This window comes from Ovis aries, chromosome 15, assembly GCF_016772045.2.
Source record: "Ovis aries strain OAR_USU_Benz2616 breed Rambouillet chromosome 15, ARS-UI_Ramb_v3.0, whole genome shotgun sequence".
NCBI classification, from domain to species: Eukaryota; Metazoa; Chordata; class Mammalia; order Artiodactyla; family Bovidae; genus Ovis; species Ovis aries.
Window position 1 is genome coordinate 65,978,346 of NC_056068.1, and position 18,875 is coordinate 65,997,220.

An 18,875-nucleotide genomic window follows, 5' to 3' on the forward strand; every position below is an offset into this window, starting at 1 on the left:
TGCTCAGTGTTATGTGGTAGAAAGGATGGGAGGGGAGTTTGGGAGAGAATGGATATATGTATGGCTGAGTCCCTTCACCGTTCACCTGAAACTATCATACCGCTGTTAATCGGTTATACTCCAATACAAACTAAAAAGTTGAAAAATTGGCCATTTGCTTAATGGATGAGTGAATGCATGCGTGAGCCTAGTCACACCGCCCTTTCAGTGATCCCGGGGCACATGGTCTGTGAGCCTCACCCCAGGGCGCTTGATAGAGCCCCCTCACCCCCAGCACAGTGCACTGTAGCTCCCACACATATTCTCCAATTCTTTATTTTTTTTTACATAATGTCTATCTCTTTTTAAAAGGACCTTTTGGATGTTGACCATTTTCAAAGTCTATTAAATTTGTTACAGTATTGTTTCTGTTTTCTGTTTTAGTTTTTTGGCTGTGAGCCACGTCCTTAGCTTCCTGACCAGGATTTGAACCCACACCCCTTGCAGTTGGGGGGCAGAATCTTAATCAGTGGACCACCAGAGAAGTCCTGATTCTCCAGTGCTTGAAGCAGGAGGAGAGCACTGTGAGTTTTAGAATTCATTCAGCCCAGGAAGAAAAAAAAAGGTTTCTAAGCTAACAAATCTCTTAGCTGTAATAGTTAGACTTTTGGAGCTTATTCAATCTTTTCTTACACGCAACACTGGAAAACAGGAAGCTGGAGAAAGCCTTGGAGAAGGTTGTAGAAAAAGCCGTATATTACAGGAAGCTCTTTTCTCTGTGCCCAGAGGAGATGCAGAGGGGGCCGCATGAACATGGTAGGCTCAGAACTGGAGTTGGTTCCTGTTCATGGCATTTTGCTTCTCAGCTCAACGAGATTATTTCTTGTTGAGGGTTTTTACTCAGGTGAGTTTACTTTGAGTACTTGGATTCAGAGTTTGCTTTCAGGGAACCAGGGCTATTGCTTGTAATGCGATAGATTCCTCTGAATCTTTATCTTTGGTTTAAACTTCCCTTCAGAGCTTTGGACCTTTATGTCTGACTGCCAACTGTATATCCTGGATATCAGGATATCACTGGATATACTGCAGCTATTTCCAACTGCACTTGCCCAAAATAGAATTTATTTTATGTTCCCAGAAATGAGTTCTTTCTGTACATCCTATCAGAATCAAAGGCACCACACTCCAAGCAGTCAGTCACCCGAGCGGACGTGTGGGCGTCATCCTCCAAGCTTCTCTACTGTCAGTGGTGATGGATAATGTTTATTTATGTTTAATAACTTAGTTCATTTACTTTTGGCTATACCAGAGCTTCACTAGTGGCGAGCTGGGGCTACCCTCTAGTTGGGGGGCACAGGCTTCTCTCTATGATGGTTTCTCTTGTTGCAGAGCGCTGGCTCTAGGGCTCGGGGGCTTCAGTTGCTGTGCTCCTGGACTCTAGAGCACGGGCTCAACAGTTGTGATGCACGGGCTTAGTGGCTCAGTGGCTTGTCGGAATTTCCCAGGTCAGGGATTGACCCCGTGTCTCCTGCGTTGGCGGGCAAATTCTGCAACACTGAGCCACCAGGGAAGCTCCAGATTGAGAGCCTCTTATCTCCGGGTACTGTGATTTTTGTGTGTCACCTCTTGGTCATCGTGCTGCCCCTGACTAAGATGAGGCTGTTGTCTCCATTCTACAGATGAGGAAACTAAGATGATGGCAAAAGTACAACCCAGCATCCCTCTTGCCTCCTTTCCTCTCCAGGCTATCTACCCCATGGCAGCCTGACTTGGCTTTGAAACGTGCTGATCTGATTGTGTCAGACGCTTCCTTAACAAGCTTCACTGGCTCCCTACTGTCCTGGGAATGCAATCCAACCCTTTATTCAGGAGTACAGGGTCCTTTCTTGACCTGGTCACTGAGCACCCACCCATTTCTAGCTATTTTCCTACCTGCCTTCCTTGCTCATCTACTAACCATGCTGGATACTTGCAATCTCTTGAAATATTCATAGTTTGCCTGCCTAGGCATTTGATTCTTCATTCACTCTCCAAATACTTTTGGAGAGACTCTCTTGTGCCAGACCTCTCCTAGGCATTGGTGATGTAGTTGTGAACAAAACAGATCCAACCCCTGCCCTCGTGGTTACGTGGTATACAGGGAAATAGCTAATATGTGTGTCATATAATCCTGAGTGCATTGTAGAGAAATAAAGCGGAGCGAGGGGATAGAGAGTGATAGCAGGGTTCTGGTATGTGTAGGACTGTCAGAGAAAGCTCTCTGCCCAGACCCTGGAGAAATGCTGGCCTGGGATGTTTGGAGACCATCCGGGAGGACCCTGCGGCTGTAATGCTGAACACAGAAGGAAGGGAGGTCTCTGATACAGCATGGATCTACATGTAAGGTCTCCAGACTGTGGCAAGGACTTTGGATTTTATTCTACATGTGATAGGAAGTGGCTGGAAGTTTGAGGTCAGGGAGTGATGGAATCTGATTTTCATTTTAAAAGGATCGTGGTGACAGTTGTGGGCCTGCTGGGCTGCTCATTGCGGGGCCAGGGTGGAAGAAGGGGGAGCATAGGAGGCTGTCGTGTATCTAGTTCCCATTTCACGGAACGCTCCACCTTTGTCTGGTGACAGCTTTCCAGCTTTCTTCACCTTTCTATCCCTACCCCCAAACCTCCCTCAGTTCTCCTCTCCTCCACCCCCCGACACAGAATCGTGTCTCTCTTCCACGGGACTGAATTGCACTGTTTTGCACTTATTTATGCGCATGACTAACCTTCCTAACAGGCTGTGAATTCCTTACGGGAAGGACCTATTCTTTCTTTTCCTTGTGTTTCTGGCTCTGCGTCATGACATCTGATATTTGATAGCGTTCAAGAAGGGTTTGATGAATGAACGAAAGAACCAATGAACAGCTTGCTTCAGTTCAGTTCAGTTCAGTCGCTCAGTCGTGTCCGACTCTTTGTGACCCCATGAATGGCAGCACGCCAGGCCTCCCTGTCCATCACCAGCTCCCAGAGTTCACTCAGACTCACGTCCATCAAGTCAGTGATGCCATCCAGCCATCTCATCCTCTGTCGTCTCCTTTTCCTCCTGCCCCCAATCCTTCCCAGCATCACAGTCTCTTCCAATGAGTCAACTCTTCACATGAGGTGGCCAAAGTACTGGAGTTTCAGCTTTAGCATCATTCCTTCCAAAGAACACCCAGGACTGATCTCCTTCAGAATGGATTGGTTGGATCTCCTTGCAGTCCAAGGGACTCTCAACAGTCTTCTCCAACACCACAGTTCAAAAGCATCAATTCTTTGCTGCTCAGCTTTCTTCACAGTCCAACTCTCACATCCATACATGACTACTGGAAAAACCATAGCCTTGACTAGACGGACTTTAGTCGGCAAAGTAATGTCTCTGCTTTTGAATATGCTATCTAGGTTGGTCATAACTTTCCTTTCAAGGAGTAAGCGTCTTTTAATTTCATGGCTGCAATCACTATCTGCAGTGACTTTGGACCCCCCCAAAATGAAGTCTGACACTGTTTCCACTGTTTCCCCATCTATTTCCCATGAAGTATATGGGACCAGATGCTATGATCTTTGTTTCTGAATGTTGAGCTTTAAGCCAACTTTTTCACTCTCCTCTTTCACTTTCATCAAGTAGCTTTTTAGTTCCTCTTCACTTTCTACCATAAGGGTGGTGTCATCTGCATATCTGAGGTTGATATTTCCCCCGGCAATCTTGATTCCAGTTTGTGTTTCTTCCAGCCCAGTGTTTCTCATTATGTACTCTGCGTAGAAGTTAAATAAGCAGGGTGACAATGTGCAACCTTGACATACTCCTTTTCCAATTTGGAACCAGTCCGTTGTTCTATGTCCAGTTCTAACTATTGATTCCTGACCTGCATATAGGTTTCTCAAGAGGCAGATCAGGTGGTCTGGTATTCCCATCTCTTGAAAAATTTTCCGCAGTTTATTGTGATCCACACAGTCAAAGGCTTTGGCATAGTCAGTAAAGCAGAAATAGATGTTTTTCTGGAACTCTCTTGGTTTTTTGATGATCTAGTGGATGTTGGCAATTTGATCTCTGGTTCCTCTGCCTTTTCTAAAACCTGCTTGAACATCTGGAAATTCACGGTTCACGTATTGCTGAAGCCTGGCTTGGAGAATTTTGAGCATTACTTTACTAGCATGTGAGATGAGAGCAATTATGCAGTAGTTTGAGCATTCTTTGGCATTGCCTTTCTTTGAGATTGGAATGAAAACTGACCTTTTCTAGTCCTGTGGCCACTGCTGAGTTTTCCAAATTTGCTGGCATATTGAGTGCAGCACTTTCACAGCATCATCTTTCAGGATTTAAAATAGCTCAACTGGAATTCCATCACCTCCACTAGCTTTGTTTGTAGTGATGTTTTCTAAGGCCCACTTGACTTCACATTCCAAGATGTCTGGCTCTAGGTGAGTAGATGCAGAGTTCCAAAGAACAGCAAGAAGAGATAAGAAAGCCTTCCTCAGTGATCAATGCAAAGAAATAGAGGAAAACAACAGAATGGGAAAGACTAGAGATCTCCTCAAGAAAATTAGAGACACCAAGGGAACATTTCATGCAAAGATGGGCTCGATAAAGGACAGAAATGGTATGGACCTAACAGAAGCAGACGATATTAAGAAGAGGTGGCAAGAATACACAGAAGAACTGTACAAAAAAGATCTTCACGACCAAGATAATCACGACAGTGTGAACAGCTTGTTTGGCTAACACTAAATATTCAAATGCTTATTTGATTAAACAAACGGAGGCTTTAAATAATTCTGTTCAGCCAAAATGGGCTGTGCCCATGTAGAGTAGGTTTAGAATATAATGGGTACAGAGTTTAGAAAACGTTGTAGAAAATGGGTTCAGGGGGTCACAGAGCAGTCCTTTTGATTACAGTGCCATCTACTGGAAAGAGTTCAAGGCTGTTAGCTTACATACCAACTTTCACGCACATTTTCCATCACCATTTGCAGAGGGTTTAAATGCAGCCAGTATCAGCCAAACAGAACCAGAAATCACACCTTTTTGTTTCAGGTTTTCAAGGACTTCGGCAAAACTCACTTCAGTTTCATGAGGGTGCAGGACGTGAGTTATGGGTTCTCAGATTACTCATTTGTCAAAGGGCCTTCAGTTGGCTTTCTGTTTGTGCTCTACTTAAAATAAACCTGCTCAGCCATTAGAAAGAATACATTTGAGTCAGTTCTAATGAGGTGGATGAAACTGGAGCTGATTATGCAGAGTGAAGTAAGCCAGAAAGAAAAACACCAATACAGTATACTAACACATATATATGGAATTTAGAAAGATGGTAACAATAACCCTGTATTCGAGACAGCAAAAGAGACACAGACGTATAGAACAGTCTTTTGGACTCTGTGGGAGACAGAGAGGGTGGGATGATTTGGGAGAATGGCATTGAAACATGTATAATATCATATACGAAACGAATCGCCAGTGTAGGTTCGGTGCAGGATACATGATGCTTGGGGCTGGTGCACTGGGATGACCCAGAGAGATTGTATGGGGAGGGAGGTGGGAGGGGGGTTCAGGATTGGGAACACGTGTATACCTGTGGTGGATTCATGTCAATATATGGCAAAATAAAAATATTATAAAATAAAAAAAATTTATATATATATAAAATAAATTAAAAAAATAAACCTGATGTAAGAAAGTCTTTTTTTAAATACAAATGACTGAAAGATGATTTATTTGATGAATGAGTTAAATCATTGTTCAGTTCAGTTCAGCCGCTCAGTCGTGTCTGACTCTTTGCAACCCCATGAACTGCAGCACACCAGGCCTCCCTGTCCACCACCAACTTCCGGAGTCCACCCAAACCCATGTCCACTGAGTTGGTGATGCCATCCAACCATCTCATCGGATTCCTTTAACTAAGAAGATTCTTTAATGCATTTAAAGTGATGCAATTTGTTAAAGAAAAACATTTAGATGCAATTTTTAAGTAAGGGTCCTTTAGCAACTGGATTTGAGCAATTCTGACTTGAACAGTTTCCATCAACAGTAGTAACTGGACATCCCTAGTGGGCAGTTCTCTGCTGATGCTGTGGGAGGTGCAAAAGAGTAGAAGAGACCAGATTCTGGCTCTCTGTCTAGTCTGTGCTGTGCCTGAAATGTAGCCCCTAGTTCTACGTGGCTCCTGAGCACTTGAAAGGTGGCTAATGAAGCTGAAGAATGGAATTTTAAATTAAATTATAATTAATGAAAATGTAAAAAATGAATACTTGAAAAGATCTAAGTATGTTTGGAACAACTTGGGTACATGGATTTGCTCTTTCAGCTATAAATTTTATGAACCTTAAATACAGATCAAGTATGTCTGATGAAAATTTAGTGCACTAATTAAAATGTATTTTATACACACTGATTTTGAAGACATTAGTACAAAAGGGTGTAAAATTTCTCATTATTGCTTTTTTGTACTGATACTATGTGGAGATAATATTTTGGATGTGTTATGTTAAAATATGTTAAATCAGTTTCACCAGTTTATTTTTACTTTGTGAATGTGACTATGCTAAATTACATACATGGTTCACATTCTATTTCTACAGAACAGTGTTGGCAGTCGGTGCTAGGGATGCCTGTTACCTCTTTACCATCGTGCAGAGCACTGTGTTCACATAGCCTGAACAGGGCAGCCCAGTGCATCAGTAACCCTGGCTTATGATCTCACCTCATTAGACAAGGGCTGAACAGCCAGAGTTGAGAACCAGTGTTTTGCTATTTGATTACTTGTGTGGTCCCTGATGTGGGCGGTCTCAAATGGACATAAGTAAAATATCCGAAATGCTCCATCGCCTTGCTTGATAACTTCTTCATGCTGGGTCAACCAGTTTTTCTCACCTAGGATTTTACAGTCAAGACTTGATAGTAAGAAATTGTTTACCTGGAACTTTAAGGTGATACAGTCAGATTCAGTTCAGTTCAGTTCAGTCGCTCAGTCGTGTCTGACTCTTTGCAACCCCATGAACTGCAGCACGCCAGGCCTCCCTGTCCATCACCAACTCCCGCAGCTTGCTCAAACTCATGGCTGTCGAGTCAGTGATGCCATCCAGCCATCTCATCCTCTGTCCTCCCCTTCTGCTCCTGCCCTCAATCTTTCTGAGCATCAGGGTCTTTTCCAATGGATTTTTCATTCGCATCAGGTGGCCAAAGTATTGGAGTTTCAGCTTCAGCCTCAGTCCTTCCAATGAATATTTAGGACTGATTTCCTTTGGGATTGACTGGTTGGATCTCCTTGCAGTCCAAAGGACTCTCAAGAGTCTTCTTCAACACCACAGTTCAGAAACATCAATTCTTCAACATTCAGCTTTCTTTATAGTCCAATTCTCACGTCCATATGTGACTACTGGAAAAATCATAGCTTTGACTAGATGGACTTTTGTTGGCAAAGTAATGTCTCTGCTTTGTAATATGCTTTCTAAGTTGGTCATAGCTTTTCTTCCAAGAAGGAAGAGTCTTTTAATTTCATGGCTGCAGTCACCATCTGCAATGATTTTGGAGCCCAAAAATGTAAAGTCTCTCACTATTTCCATTGTTTCCTCATCTATTCATCATGAAGTGATGCCATGATCTTAGTTTTCTGAATGTTGAGCTTTAAGCCAACTTTTTCGCTGTCCTATTTCAGTTTCATCAAGAGGTTTTTCAATTCCTCTTCACTTTCTGCTGTAAGGGTGGTGTCATCTGTGTATCTGAGGTTATTGATATTTCTCCCAACAATCTTGATTTCAGCTTATGCTTCATCCAGCCCAGCATTTCACATGATGTACTCTGCATATAAATAAGTTAAATAAGCAGGGTGACAATATACAGCCTTGATGTACTGCTTTCCCGATTTGGAACCAATCTGTTGTTCCATGTTCGGTTCTAACTGTTGCTTCTTGACCTGCATACAGATTTCTCAGGAGACAAGTAAGGTGATCTGGTATTCTCATTTTTTAAAGAATTTTCCACAGTTTTTTGTGATCCACACAGTCAAAGGCTTTGGAATAATCAATAAAGCAGAAGTAGATGTTTTCCTGGAATTCTCTCACCTTTTCGAGAATGAACAGTATGAAAAGGCAGTCAGATTACCTTGTGGTAACCCAAAGCTTCGTTGGGAAATTAGGATTCTTGCCAGAGGACCCCAGTTATGTATCGGGCAGAGCCTTGGAGTCTGGGAAGAAGAATAATGGGGACCTAGCTGCACCTCCCACATGGAGCTTTGCAAGATTCCCTTGTATCTTTACCATGCATCTTCCTTGGTTCAACATAGCTTGAGTGGATTTCTATTCCTTAAATTTAGTGATTTTCACACACACACACACACAATTAGGGAAACAAGTTGAAGATTTGTAAAAATAAAAAAGGCATCAAAATATACCAATGCTGAAATTAGAGCAATGAGCACCTATGTGAAGGTAGAAGAAGTGTAATAATATGAGGGGTGGTCCAGAGCAGGGGTCCTCAAAGTGTGGTTTGGGCGTCAGTGGGGGACCCTGAAGACCCTTTCAAGGGAGTCTCCTTAAGGTCAAAATTATGCTCCAGCAATATTAAGCTATTATTTTCTTTTCTTGTTCTCATTCTCTCCTGCTTGTCTGATGGAGTTTTCCAGAGACTGTCTGATGTGTGATAATAGCAACAGATTAAGTGCAAAGGCAAATATGAGAACCCAAATGTCTTCTATTTAGCTACACATTAAAGAGCTTTATGAAAATGTCAAATAGTGCCATGCTACTCACCAATTGTTCAATTCTGAAAAAAAGTTTTTGTTTTTATTTTAAAGAAACCTATATTATTTATGTTAACAAATAAAGAATTTATTAAATATTTAAATTTTTCATTCTGATTGTTAATATGTTAAACATATTAGGTATAACCTACATAAACAAGGGCTTTCCCAATGCAATGGCTCAGCGGTAAAAAATCTGCCTGCCAATGCAGGAGACGTGGGTTTGATCCCTGGGTTGGGAAGATCCCCTGGAGAAGGAAATGGCAACTCACTCCAGTAGTCTTGCCTGGGACATCCCATGGATAAGGAGAATGGCAGGCTACAGTCCAAAAGGTCACAAAGAGTCAGGCATGACTGAGTGACTGAGCACAAGCAAATAAACGGAAGCTCTTTGTTGTCCTCAGTAATGTTTAAAAGGATAAATGGGCCTGAGCAGAAAACAGTATTAAGTCAGCAAAGAGATCATGAAGAGTTGCTCTAGGATATTCTGTATTTTGTGTTTACAATGCCTGAGTCTCAAACAAGGGCCAAGTACAGATGTAGATTACAGTGATTCTTGATTTTGACATAAAAATCAATTAGGAGACTGAGAATAAATACAGATTCCAAGGCCTCTGTCTTTAGATATTTATATTGTCAAGTCTGAGAGGAGATCCAGGAATCTGTATATTTCAAAAGTACTTCAGTTTTTTTTTTTTTTTTTTTTTTGCACAATGTGCAAAAGAAGAATCAAGAAAAGACATCATTCCCTACAGAGAGATGGGCTGTGGCGATGAACAGTGAGGGAGGGAGTCTGTCCCCTCCTGGCTGCTGCCCTTCCTCTGGCAGCTGTGGGTGCACCAGGGGGTGAGAGAGGCTGGCTTGTGGGGTTGGAGGGAGTTGCATGCACCCACGTGGTTGGCATTCACCCACTGCCTGCCTGATGGCCTGCCAGCGTGACCCCCCAGAGCTGATGGCATGAGTTCATTTACAGGTTCTTGAGGGCACATCCTGAAACCCAGGAGCCCCCCAGAGTTGAGAATTAGCAAACATGAGATGCTGTAAACACAAGCCGGTCCTGGAGCCTTATTTCTAGAGGCTTAGCTCTTAAAAAAAATGTTCTCAGGGCTTCTGAAAGTGGCTTCTGAAGCGAAGGTTAGCTGTGTTTCAAGGCTGGGCTTTGTCATTTCTGTAGCAGAGCTGCAGAAGGCTTTCCATTTCGCTTGTGTTGTAGTGTTCTTGTTTCCTTAAGGGAAAGGAGACCCTCCTCACTGCAATACCTTGCAGACACATATTTATTTCTTCTGAAGCTTTAAAGAGTGCTGTGTTTGCTCCCCTACCCACAACCCTCCACCACACTGCTTATCTCTGTACCCAGGAAAGGCATAGGGAGGGTTGGTATGGAATTTTCATTTCTTCTCACTCTGGGATGATATGTTCAGGTGGTTTACGGGTTTATTTTGGCAGTCTAGAATGTTTTCCCTTCATTTTCTTTTTCCAAAAACAGATCGTGACCTCCTGGACACAGCAAGTACCATGTGACACAGGTCTGTCCACTCATGATATTCTGTCCTTGGGAGCAGGGCCACCACGCAGAACAACTCTAGTTAAACACCAAATACCCCATATTTCTGTGTGATTGTTGCCCCCTGGTGTTGTGTGACAGGATATCCTTCCCCTGGAAATTGAGTGGTCTGAGGAATGGGCATGAGACATAGCAGGATCACTGGGCTCTACTCCTGGAATTAACCTATGGAAGTTAGGAGACAAAAACCTCCCTTTCCAATTTCCGACTGCTAAAGAATCTGCCTGCCAATGTAGGAGATGCAGGTTCAATCCCTGAGTTGGGAAGATCCCCTGGAGAAGGAAATAGCAAACCACTGCAGTATTCTAGCCTGAGAAACCCCATGGACAGAGGAGCCCGGTGGGCTACAGTCCCCGGGGCTGCAAAAGAGTCAACATGACTGACCAGCTAAACAGCAGCAGCAGCAAACAGGGATGCTGGGAAATGGGGCTTTGGTGGCCACCTTCCTGCCTGCATGCAGGAAGATCATTGTTGGCGAAAGTGATGCCAGCGTACACAACAGGAAGCAGAAAAGAGAGACTGGGAGAGAAAAAACCCTGATTAAAGTTGCTATTTTTTTCTGAAGCAAGTTCACATTAATAATATATTCTCATAGACAAATAAACATGCAATTTGGGTGAGATGTGACATCTAGAGAAAAAAAGAAAAAAAATGCTCAGCAGAACGTTCATACATATTAACTCTCCCGCATTTTATTGACGATACTTCTCACTTTGGGGAAGCTGGTACACTTTGATTTTGTTGCCTACAGAGATGAGGTTTAATGTAAAAATATGATGATAAAAAGAGGAAAATATAGCCTGGCTGTTATCTGAAATCATAATGACAATAACAAACGAAGAAGGTTTATATAACACTTTAAACCTTTGTTTTTGAAAAGTAATTTCCATTTCTAAATCTGTCTCACATTTTATATGCACGATGAATGTAAATATGTACTATTTTATAAATATATTATCATGAGTCAAAATAACTGTAATTTGTTGGTTTCATTTAATTTATCTCATTGTTTTCGTTTTCATTTTTAAATTATTGATGTGTTGAGAATCATCTGATGCATTTTTGTTGTCATTTTAATTTCTTTACCTTGAATTATCTATTGTGATGCTTTGTTTGCACTCATCTCACACGCTAGTAAAGTGATGTTCAAAATTCTCCAAGCCAGGCTTCAGCAATATGTGAGCCATGAACTTCCAGATGTTCAAGCTGGTTTTAGAAAAGGCAAAAGAACCAGAGATCAAATTGCCAACATCCGCTGGATGATGGAAAAAGCAAGAGAGTTCCAGAAAAACATCTATTTCTGCTTTACTGACTATGCTAAATAAAGCCTTTGACTGTGTGGATCACACTAAACTGTGGAAAATCCTCAAAGAGATGAGAATACCAGACCATCTGACCTGCCTCTTGAGAAACCTATATGCAGGTCAGGAAGCAACAGTTAGAACTAGACATGGAACAGCAGACTGGTTCCAAATAGGAAAAGGAGTATGTCAAGGCTGTATATTGTCACCCTGCTTATTTAACTTCTATGAAGAGTACATCATGAGAAACGCTAGGCTGGAAGAAGCACAAGCTGGAATCACGATTGCCGGGAGAAATATCAATAACCTCAGATATGCAGATGACACCACCCTTATGGCAGAAAGTGAAGAGGAACTAAAAAACCTCTTGATGAAAGTGAAAGAGGAGAGTGAAAAAGTTGGCTTAAAGCTCAACATTCAGAAAACGAAGATCATGGCATCTGGTCCCATATACTTCATGGGAAATAGATGGGGAAACATTGTGAGACTTTATTTTTTGGGGCTCCAAAATCACTGCAGATGGTGATTGCAGCCATGAAATTAAAAGACACTTACTCCTTGGATGGAAAGTTATGACCAACCTAGATAGCGTATTCAAAAGCAGAGACATTACTTTGCCAACAAAGGTCCATCTAGTCAAGGCTATGGTTTTCCAGTGATCATGTATGGATGAGAGAGTTTGACTGTGAAGAGAGCTGAGTGCCAAAGAATTGATGCTTTTGAACTGCGGTGTTGGAGAAGACTCTTGAGAGTCCCTTGGACGGTGAGGAGATCCAACCAGTCCATCCTAAAGGAGATCAGTCCTGGGTGTTCTTTGGAAGGACTGATGCTAAAGCTGAAACTCCAATATTTTGGCCACCTCATGTGAAGAGTTGACTCATTGGAAAAGACTCTGATGCTGGGAGGGATTGAGGGCAGGAGGAGAAGGGGACGACAGAGGATGAGATGGCTGGATGGCATCACCAACTCGATGGACGTGAGTTTGGGTGAACTCTGGGAGTTGGTGATGGACAGGGAGGCCTGGCATGCTGCAATTAATGCGGTCGCAATAAGTCGGACACGACTGAGCGACTGAATTGAACTGAACTGATGCTTTGTTCACCACTTAAGTTAACTTATGAAACATATTAACAGTTCTCTCCTGATGTATGTTATAAATATTTTTTCCAAAATTTTTACTTCCCTTTATATATTGTTTTATGTTTTGTCATAGGAAAGCCTTTCTTCTTTTCCACAGATTTTTCTAATAAAAATGTAAAATAGCGACTTCCCTGCTGGTCCAGGTGCTAAGACCTCCCTGCTCCCAATGTAGGCTGCCTGGGTTCAATCCCTGGTCAGGGAACTAGATCCCACAAACCACAACTAAGATTGAAGATCCCATGTGCTGACTAAGACCTGCTACAGCCAAAGAAATAATAAATAAGAATAAATATTAGAAAACATAATGTAGCTCATCGTAAAACAGTTAATTTGGTGTATGCTTCTTCTTCCATTCACTACTCCTTGATGGCCTCGTTGTCCTCGTCATTTAGTTGCTAAATCATACCTGACTCTCTGCAACTCCATGGACTGTATAGCCCACCAGGCTCCTGCATCCGTGGAATTCTCCAGGCAAGTATTCTAGAGTAGGTTGCCATTTCCTTCTCCAGTCTTGCTGGCCTAAATTAGTGCTGTTTACTAGAATGTGTAAATGTCCTCTCTGTGCTGTCTAGTGGCTAATCACATATGGCCTTAGAGCTATACAACTAAGAGAGCAAATATCTAATTTCATTCAATTTACATGAATTAAGTATTAGTAGACACTGGTGGTTACTGGGTACTGTTTATTGTGTGTTACTTTATTTTGCCTTCTAGCTTAACTTAAAAAAAAAGTTTCTTCTTAAGCCCGAGAGGGAAGAGAGAAGGCAGAGGAAGAAAGTCAAACGGCAGGCCTGCTTGTCCAGACTGGGTGGGAGAGTCGTGAGATCCTGGACCAGACCGCTCAGCTTATCCGTCTGAAACAGAATTACCTCCTACCATGGAGGCTGGAGTGAGTATTTTGATGTCAAAAGGGGCTGAGCTTGAGAGCTGGGTTTTGCTGGGAAATGGATCCGGGGCAGGGGTGGGTTGCAGTTTTATCTCCTATGGTCTGCTGTCCAGTGACCAGCTTGCTCTTTTACTTTTCCGTTGGTTAGTAGGGTACTTCCCAGGATGTAGACTGAGAGGGTTGTTAAAGTGCTTTTTGTCTGGTCCAGTCCCTGCCCGGTGATGCCGTAAGGCAAACAGATCCTTAATAGGTTCTCTGCTGCGGATGCTCTCGTCGGCCACCTGGACAGTCACCGTGGAGGTGACCTGGTCCCCCTGGCTTAGGGAGGAGGTGGGAAGTGGCATCCCTAGTGCCTGAGTGACATCAGAGCCATTGGAATCTTGACCTGTAACATATTATCATATTGGAGTTGCAGAAGAACTGGGTGATTAGCTGACTTTGATCTCATTATGATATAAATTGTGTTATTCACATTCTCAGATGCAGAAGATGCCACATGGTATGTCAGAGGAAGAGCTGAGTCTGGAAGCCAGACCCACTGACTCCACCGTATTATGGTTGATTTCCCACCAGATCAGGTGGCTACCAGCTCTGCGTACGTGCATCTATCTATTCTGTCCGAGTCTCCTCTAAGTGCGTGTGTGTGTGTGTGTGTGTGTGTGTGTGTGTGTGTGTGTGTATTTGGGAAGAATGAAAAATAGTGGACAAAGGCAGAATGGGTAGCTGTAATGTGAGAGGAGATCAAAAATATAGTACATGAAATTAAGATTCTGATATATAAACTCCTATCAATTCAGCCTAGATCAGTGTAGTACCTGGATGCTTCAGTAAAATATTAAAAAACATTTCAGTGATAGTAGTCAAAGCAATTATTTCATCGTGTCTTCAATGGATACTCTGGTGGTTGTTGCTCTGAGAGTATCATTTCCCTGTTAGCACTAGACTGTGAGACAGTGGCCTGTTCTTGTGAAGGGATCAGTGCGTCTAATCAGCAACCACAGAAGCTCAAAGCAGGAATACAAGGGAGTTTTCATCTTAAGTTCAACTCTGATTGGCAGTGGCTCTTTGGAGAACTGGACAGCACTGAGAAGGACCTGTAGAGGCATTGAGCCTCAGTAGGAAAGTATGCCATTCATTGATTAGCGATGTCTGTCCTGGGCACTAGAGTATATTAGGGCAGGGACTGGTTTGTGGCTGTTGTATTTATTGCTGGTTTCCAGCACCTAGACATCCTTACATATAGCACATAAATATTCATTAAACAAATGAGTGGAGAAGAGGAAATGATGATGTGAAAGCCAAGCATCCTTGGTAAAGAGATCAAAACAGATGAGAAACCCTAGGACGCCCTCAGGTAGGCACGGGGGCTCTACTTCCTGTCTTTAGCAAGTTGCTTCTAGGTCCCTACCTTGTCCTTCCAAATCAGGGGGGAATGGGCAGCTGTAAGTGGTATTGCAAAGCGCCTCAAATGCTGTCCTCACAGGCTGCTGGTGCTTGAACACTGATGCTAAAGTTTGGTCACTGCTCTTACCTGCTTCCTGGTTCCTGGGTCTTGGCTTTTTAGATTCCTCTGCCTCTCTGGATCTTTAACGTGGCCCTCCTTCCACTCTTGTCTGATTGCCTTGCTCTGACTCCCAGCCAGGGCTGACTGTATTACTCGAAATAATAGTGTTTTCTCTAATGAATGCTTACTAGTTTCTAGGCATTCTACTTTATATTATTGATATTAATAATTGAAATAACTATTAATCGATATTACAATTAAAGGCACTATCGCATTGAATCCCCATAAGAACTTACTGCCATAGATACTTAGTATTTGCTGGGGAGGAAATAAAAGCACGTAAACATGCCAACTTGCTTAAAGTCACACAGTGAGTAAATGGCAGAACTGAGATTCAAATTCAGGACAGTCTGATGTCAACGCTTATAAGCTTGACCACTATAGGACATTGTTTACAGGCTCACACGGAGCTGCTTGGTCTTGGCACCTGGATAGACTCAGACCTCCAGACCCTCCTAAAGTCCCCACTGGTCCTGGCAGGTGAAACATTTACTCATAGCTAATGCTTCTCCTCTAGTCCACAAGTGGAAGCCAGTCAAGTCCTCTATGTCCAACCCTCTGAACTCCATACCTTTGTTAGAAATATATCTGCTCAAATCTCAGGTGTCCCTGGCTTCCCAGCCCTCTTGAACAGGAGTCCAGTACTGGCAGCCTCTTCTAACTGCACAGAATGTCCAAAGGCATCAGTTTGCTTTTTAGCAAGTCTGACTAATTCCCATGCAATTGTTGAATTGTTGTGCGCTCTCCTCCAGGAAGCCTGTCAAGGGATTTTCTGCACAACAATCACCGGTGGGAATGCATTTCCAATTCTTGCCAACTTTAACTAGTAGCAATTTTCTATTTATATCTAACCCAGAGATTTCTTGAATTGATTTTAGCCCAATTCCTCCTAATGCCACTTTGCTAAGAGAATGAAGACTGCTGATCTTCATTTCCCCTTCTTCCTTTATACAGTTGAAAATCTCAGTTTCTTTTCCTTTACTACATTAAGAAAATAATAGTGTCATAAGGCGTCTTACTATGCTTCACTTTATTGTACATCACAGTTACTGCTTTTGTTATGAATTGAGGTTTGTGCCAACCCTGAGTCAAGCAAATCTATTGGCACCATTTCCCCAGTAGCATTATTTTTAAAATTAGGGTATATGCATTGGTTTTTCAAGACATAATGCTATTGCATATGTACTAAGCTACAATGTACTGTAAATATAACTTCTGTATGCACTAGGGAACCGAAAAGAATCATGTGACTCACTTTGTTACCTTGGTCTGGATCTGAACTCACAATGTTTCTGAGGTATGCCTGTAATTTTCTCTTCAAGCTAGTCTTCTCTTTTAGGGGGCTGTTAGTTTTCGATGGCTGCAATAACAAATTACCACAAACTTTGTGGCTTAAAGAGCATTAATTTAAAAGCAAATATTTCTTTTAAAATAAAGAAATGGTTATTTAAGAATAAAAGGTACTCTCTTACTGTTTTGGAAGTCTGAAGTCTGAGATTTATTTCACTGAGCTAGAGTCAAATCTGTTCCCTCTGGAAGTTCTGAGAAAGAGAATGTGTTTCCTGGCTCTTTTCCGCTTCTAGTGGCTTCCAGCAGCATCCTTCTAGCATATTTAAAGTCCATCACTCTAATCTCTGCTTCCATCTTTTCCTCTAACTTTGGGTCCTCCTGTGTCCCTCTCATCCTTGTGATTACTTTGGGCTCATCTAGAGAATCGAGGTGGAGAAGGAAACGGCACCCCACTCCAGTACTCTTGCCTGGAAAATCCCATGGGCGGAGGAGCCTGGTGGGCTGCAGTCCATGGGGTCGCGAAGAGTCAGACATGACTGAAGTGACTTAGCAGTAGCAGTAGCAGAGAATCGAGGAAAATCTCTCCCTCTCAAAATCCTTAATGACTTCAGCAGATTCCTTTTGCCAGGAAAGGTAGCCTTGACAGGTTTCAAGGATTAGGATGTGGACATCTTTGGGAGGCATTATTCATCCTCCTACAAATTCAGACATCCAGGCTGGAAGAATCTTGTTTTTGGCAGAATGTCTCATGATAATTCTATTTTGTCAGGGGCTAATTTCCACTAATTACCTTATTCTCCAGAAAGTTATGTTCCACAAAATTATGCATAGTGTAGAGATAATTAAGAAGACAAAACAAATTTGAGTTTAATACTATCAACCTGAGGCTAAGTAAATTTTTGGAGGAATCTACTCACCCACATGAAGGGTACTCTATCTCTCTAACATGCCATGAGAGTTTTCAGAATTTTCCTAAATGGCATCCTAGTCCTTAGGTCCTATGCAGATGATCTAATCTCATCATTTCAGCTTTAGCATGTGGAGCATAAAGATTAGATTTTATAAATGACTTTTTCAAGTTCTCATAATTAGTAAGTGAAGAACTCCAGGTCAGAAATTAGATTCCCAAGTTCCCAGTTCAGAGGTCCTTATTTTTCACCTTGCTAATGTGAATTTTCCTTAAGGGGAATTATTCATTCTTCATTCATTCACTTAAACAATACTAAGTACTTCTGTGCAGATAATTTTGCTCAGTTTTGGAAATAAGTCTAATCTCTTTGGAGACAGAGAACACAAATGGACCTGGGTTCAGATGATGTTTCTGTGATGTACTTGCTGTGTGGCTGAGGGTAAGTTGCTTAGCTCCGTTAAGCCTTGGTTTTCTAATGTATAAAATGGGAGAACAATGACACCTGCCTACATTGATAAATATATCTTTGGTTGCATGAAACAGAAAAATTCAAATAAAATTATTTAAACAATAAATTGCAAGACTAAATGTAGTTTCAGGCAAGGTTTGATCTAGCATCTCAAAGCCCTGGTTTTCTCTCTTTATTTCTCACCTCTATGTGTTCAGCATTAGCTTTCATCTTGGAAGTATATCCCCTTAATTGTCCAGAATGGCTTACAACATATAATGAGACCATATGCTCCATGTTCAAGTCCTACAGGGAAGAAGGGCACCATGTCTCCACATTCCTGGCAAGTCCCTGAGGTTTCTTCCGACTGTACTGCTCAGATCTCATCTGCCTGTGAACCAGTCTCTGTGATGGTGGTGGTGGGGAGCAAATACTGGTGATGAAGTCAGTCAAGATCAACTTTCAGACCTGGGGCTGAAGCCAGTGCCACAGAATCACATGGGGGAAGATGACAAGGAGGCGTGGTTTCTCAAGGGAAATTCAGAGCACTGTTACCAGGAGGCAGAGGGAAATGAACGCTGGGCGGTCAGCAGCAGGTGTGTTCAATCAACTTTTCTCAGTGTTTTTGGCAGGGTTAAATGTGATAATAAATGTAAAGCATGTAACAGCATGCTTGGCACAGAGGAGATGCCCAGTTAGTATGAGCTTAGTATTTCAGTTATTATTTCACAACTTCATGTGGGCACGTGTGTGTGTGTGTGTGTGTGTGTGTGTGTGTGTGTGTGGTCTTCCCAGGTGGCTCAGTGGGTGAAGAACCCTCCTGCAATGCGGGAGATTCAGGTTCAGTCCCTGGGTTGGGAAGATCCTCTGGAGAAGGGCATGGCAACTCACTCCAGTGTTCTTGCCTAGAGAATTCCATGGACAGAGGAGCCTTGTGGGCTACAGTCCATAGGGTCAGAAAGAGTCACACGACTGAATCAACTGAGTATACATGAATGCGCACACACACACACACACACACACACACAAACACACAGATATTGC

At 42.5% G+C, this 18,875-nt stretch overlaps 1 long non-coding RNA gene across 2 annotated transcripts; it reads left to right on the plus strand.

Annotated features, from left to right (window-relative positions):
* The first annotated feature begins 763 nt into the window (after positions 1 to 763).
* LOC121816712 (uncharacterized) lies at positions 764 to 17,958 on the plus strand. Of its 2 annotated transcripts, none has more exons than XR_006056407.2 (3): positions 764 to 883; positions 13,478 to 13,622; positions 14,100 to 17,958. It is a non-coding gene; the product is annotated as an uncharacterized LOC121816712 (long non-coding RNA). The 2 variants fall into 2 exon arrangements; XR_009596670.1 differs by having other exon boundaries at positions 13,448 to 13,622; positions 14,100 to 16,642.
* The last annotated feature ends 917 nt before the right edge of the window (positions 17,959 to 18,875 follow it).